Source organism: Macaca thibetana, chromosome 13 (genome assembly GCF_024542745.1).
Source record: "Macaca thibetana thibetana isolate TM-01 chromosome 13, ASM2454274v1, whole genome shotgun sequence".
NCBI lineage: Eukaryota > Metazoa > Chordata > Mammalia > Primates > Cercopithecidae > Macaca > Macaca thibetana.
The window spans coordinates 10,951,264-10,956,665 of record NC_065590.1 but is presented as its reverse complement, the minus strand read 5'-3'; positions in this window follow the sequence as shown (position 1 = coordinate 10,956,665).

Here is a 5,402-nt window from a genome sequence, read left to right as displayed (position 1 = left end):
CTTTAATCCATCTTGAGATAATTTTTGTATACAGTGAAAAGCATGGGTTGATTTATATTCTTCTGAAATGACTAGCCAGTTATCACAGCACCATTTATTGACAAGGAAATCTTTCCCTATTGCTTATTTTTGTTGACTTTGTTGAAGATCAGGTGGCCATACAGGTGTGGCCTTATGTCTGGGTTCTCTATCCTGTTCCATTGTTCTATGTGCCTGTTTTTATACCAGTACTATGCTGTTTTGGTTACTGTAGCCCTATAGTATAGTTTGAAGTGAGGTAGTGTGATGCCTCCAGCTTTGTTATTTTCGCTTAGGATTGCTTTGGTGATTTGGGCTGTTTTTTGGTCCATATGTATTTTAGAATTTTTTTTAACCAAGTAGATGAAAGCTGTCTATAAGGAGAACTACAAAACATTGCTGAAAGAAATCATAGGTAACACAAACAATCAGAATAACACTCCACGCTCATGCATTGTAAGAATCAATGTTGTTAATATGGCCATACTGCCCAAAGCAATATACAGATTCAATTCCTATAAAACTAACAACATCATTTTTTAAACAAATAGATTATATTTTCAAAAAATAATTAAGGTCAAATTTTAAAAATAAAAATAAAATAAAGTAACAACAAACTTGAAATCAATGTGAGGGAGAGATGAGAGAAATGAAAAATTGGGGGTACTTCTAATCCCAGTGCCTTTTCTCCAAAGTTTGGCCCCAAACCACCCTCTGAGGAGCCCTGCCTTTCCTCACCCCACTCTCATTACTCATATAACACTACACTGGGGGGGGTGGACATTCAGTTGTCAGCATTGTTTCTCTTCCTGTAACATCAGATAAAATTAAAATTAATATTTTTAAGGGTGGGGACAATTTTCTCAACCTTATTTTGATGCTCAGTACTGAGCAAAGGAACATACGCATGGTAGAATCTCTAAAATTATTTTTTATAATAATAAGACTTTTGTGATTTAACTATAAACAGTGACCCATAATTTCCATAACATGTTCCAGAACACTGGTCTTATTATTTCATAGTGTGCCTGCATCTGTACAGCCTTTTAAAGGCCCATAAAATCAAGACATACATTATAGTTTTAAAATGTTGGTTGTAAAAAGAATAGAAATATAAATAGATATGATTTTATAATAGCAGACATTACAGTAGAGCACAAATCTGAATAAATTGTGTATTCTAGCTATAAAAAGTTGTTAGAGAGTTAAGGCAAAAACCTGGCCAATACAATTTAAAGTTTTCCACATGTAGCACAAACTTCACATGTCAACTAAAATTTTATCTGAATGTTTAGTACTAGAACTTCACATCATTTTCAGAAATGGCTTTTTTTTTTTTTTGAGACGGAGTCTCACTCTGTCACCCAGGCTGGAGTGCAATGTTACTATTTTGGCTCACTGCAACCTCCACCTCCCGGGTTCAAGCAATTCTCCTGCCTCAGCCTCCCAAGTAGCTGGGATTACAGGCACATACCACCACAGCTGGCTAATTTTTTGCGTTTTTAGTAGAGATAAGGTTTCACCATGTTGGTCAGGCCAGTCTTGAACTCCTGACCTCAAGTGATCATCCTCCTCAGCCTCCCAAAGTGCTGGGATTATAGCCGTGAGCCACCACACCCAGCCCAGAAATGACTTTAAAAAAATATCTATCTATCTATGTATCTATATATATATTTATATATATAGATATATTTATATATATATAGATACATAGATTAGATAGATTTTTTAAAAATATTAACTGCATTTCTTCATTTCCTCATCTCTTTCTGAGCAAGGGAAATCCTCAGTTGAAATATAATTTCATTTTTTCCAGCCAATTTACACACATAACCTAGGGTCATCTGTATGTCTAATTTGTATGAAAGGGAAAGAAGAATATACAGAAACAAGAAGTAAAAATTATTTATATATATATACACATTGGGAAAGTACATTCTTCTAACTCTGCATGTGACTGAAATTCAGGGGACACATCCATACAATTTGAGACTGAGTTTTTTTCTCACATTTTCTATAAAATGCAAACATCATTGGTTATAATTATGGATCCACCCATTTAAATGTTCAATTCTGAAAATAAGAAATTATAAATCCCTTCTGAGGCCACGGTGAGTAAAGAATGAGAGTTTATATTTAAGCAGACAAGCATAGTGACACTAGGGTTGAAGTCAATGATTCCCAAAATTTGAATTAAGTCGAGAAACTGTTTCATGTTTTTGAAATTTCACAACCACAGCAGAAATGACAAAGTATCACAAGTCATGTTGGGAGCTCTTTGGTTTTTCCTGGGAGTAGAAATAAAGATTTACCTCCTCTTAATTTTTCCAGTGGGAGGTAAACAAACTTCTCTAAGCCGCTTCTGGTAAGGGCTTCCAAGAAAGTTTTTACATGTAGGAAGACAGAACAAGTGCAGGCAACTTCCAAGGTCCTCTTGTTTTGCAGATCACGGCACAACAGACCCACAGGAAGAACAAGTTAAGATAATGACTTTTCACCGAAGTACAAGTTAGCATCACCTGGAAGACTTTACAAAGCATGGTTGGCTGAGAGTCTGTGGGAGCAGAAGAGGAAACTGAGGCTTTAGGGAACTGTGGCACATTGGCAAGGACACCCAGCTCATCAACAGTGAGTCTGCCTCCAATTCTTTCTTCCCAGCTCAGATGTCTGCTAGGGCTCTATCTGGTAACCATGTCAAAGACACAATTTTAATTTAGAACAAGATTAAGAATCCTACATTTCTTCATGTTGGTGAGTTCAGTTGATATATATTCTGCTAGTGATTAAGATTTTTAAATTACTTGATTTAGAGTAAGGTTGATGTGGTCACTTATTTTCCTTGGGAAATTCACAAATGAAAGGTCGAGTGAGGTTTGAAAAGTAGGGGTCATTATTTGAAAGGATTATTCTGTCTAGTAAGTCTTTAAACAGAGTGCCCTGACAACATTAGTGGAACCAATAAAATGTGCCTTTTACCTTAAGTGGGGTCAGTATTCACAAAGATCCATTGAGCCCTCTTATTAAGGAGCTTTAACTGAAGGACTAGGGAATGCACCCACCATAAGGTTGCTATACAGTGTAAGATCACTGTGCAGTGCACTGTGTGTATGACATGTATTGTAAGGTGTAGATTACTGTGTTGGTGTGAGAACTACGTAACCGTGCAATATAAAGAGATCACAGCAGTGGAGGGAGTAAATGACTGTGCAGCAGAAGATGTCATCAGAATGCAGTGTAGAGAGTAGATCGCCACGTGGATTACAGTGTTGATCACTGCGCAGTATGAGGCGTCAGTCACTGTGTAGTGTAGGGAGCGGATCACAGTGCCGTAGGATGTACACCACCATGCAGTATAGTGGGTATCGCTGTGCAGATTGTATCACTGTGCACTATGGAGAGTGTATTACTGTGCATGGCAGAGTTCACATCATCATGCACCGTAGGGAGCAGATCGCTGTGCCATAGGATGAATACCACTGTGCAATATATAGTGGGAATCACTGTGAAGTGCAGAGAGTGAATCACTATGCAGTGCAGGGTGTGGATGACTGTGCACTCAAGTGAGTAGATCACTGTGCAGTGTAGGGTACAGACCATTATGCAATGCAGGGTGTAGAGATGTGCAATGTAGTATACATCCCCATGCAATCTAGGAAATGCATCTCTTAGAGTTTTATCTGAGTTTACAAGTTACCATCTTGTGCATCATGCTAAGATGGTCTCTTTAAATAGGAGCAATGTGTTTTTCAGTGTTTGCTTTTCCTTGGTGTCCTTCACGTGTCTGCGATGAATAGCCATCTCAGAAGAGACTTTGCTGAGCCCATCATAGTGTGCAGGTACAGTGGAGAGCAAAGAGTACAGAGAATGGGGCTCTACCTTTGACTGTTATATAATCTGATAGCAGAGTAAAACACCAAAGTGTTCCTGAAAACATTTATGAGAGAGTGTAATAACCACTGAGGCACAGCCTTCATCTGAAAAGGGGATGAGTGGCCGATAAGAGTAGCAAGAGAAGTGAAGATAACATAATTCATAGAGAAAGGGAACTTACAGCTGTGTATTGGATGGAGGGAAGGCAGTCCAGGATGTGGCAACACAAAGTCCATGTAAGGCTTGGTTGACTAAGTAATGAGGTTAGAAAATGACTGCCTCAAGGGTGGTCAAGGAACCATGCACATCGGCGTCACTGGGGAGTCTTCATTTAAGAAGCAGGTTTTTGAGCCTTCCCCCACTGAGTGAGAGTTTCTGGGAATATGCATTGTAACCAGTTATCCCAGGTGACTCTCCACGGCACTAAGGTTTGAAACTGCTGATTAAATGACAGAGATACATGTGTGGATCTGGGGAAACCAGAGGTTTAATGCTAAGCTCCAGTGTATTGGATCATACTCAGGGCTGCCCTTGAGCCCATGAAGGTGGAGGAGAGTAGAAAGAAACGCTGCCTGGAAACGGGCACAAGGATGTTAACAAGAGCAAGGCACGGCAAGGGGGTCCAAGGCTGACTGCAGGCTGGGCACGAGTGGTGGCTCACACCTGTAATCCCAGCAGTTTGGGAGGCTGAGGCAGGCAGATCACTCGAGGCTGGGAGTTTGAGACCAGCCTGGGCAATATGGTGAAACCCCGTCACCACTAAAAATACAAAGAAAAAAAATTAGCCAGGTGTGGTGACACGCACCTGTCCCAGCTCCTTGGGAAGTTGAGGCAGGAGAATCTCTTGAACCCAGGAGGTGGAGGTTGCAATGAGCTGAGATTACGAAACTGCATTCTGGCTTGGGTGACGGAGTGGGATTCTGTCCCAAAAATAAATAAATAAATAAAGTTGACTGCCAAGCCAAATAAGGGAAGTCATGCAAATCTTCTTCAGTCTCATCTTCCTGTCTTCCTTGGGAAATGTGGGGTGGGTCCATGTTCTGAGGTTGTATCCTTCTCTGAGCTGGAAGCAGAACAGTGGACCCTCATACTGATGAAACACAGACAAGAAATGTCCCTACTTCTCTCAGACATTGTGAAAAACATATATCTACAAAGTTTATGGGGCTTTAGTACCTCCAAGCATGTAATTCCCCAGATGAAGATGTCTAATAGAGGTTCACTGCCAGTGGAATTCATCACAGACATCTCAACACAGTGTTATCCAGCATGTCTGCCCACATACCTTCTACTCTGGTCTCCCACCTATTCTTGGACATGCCATGGACAAACTCCAACCAGGAGGTTTGTCCTCTGCAGCCCCAGCATCTGCTGACCTGCTGCAAGTCACAGCCAACTATCTGTTTGATGCTTCAAGCCCCCTCTCAAATTCCAGCTCCTTCATAAAGCCCTTCTGATCCCACCTGATCCCTCTTCTCTCCAAGTCCTTGGAACGTTTTATGATAACTTAACAC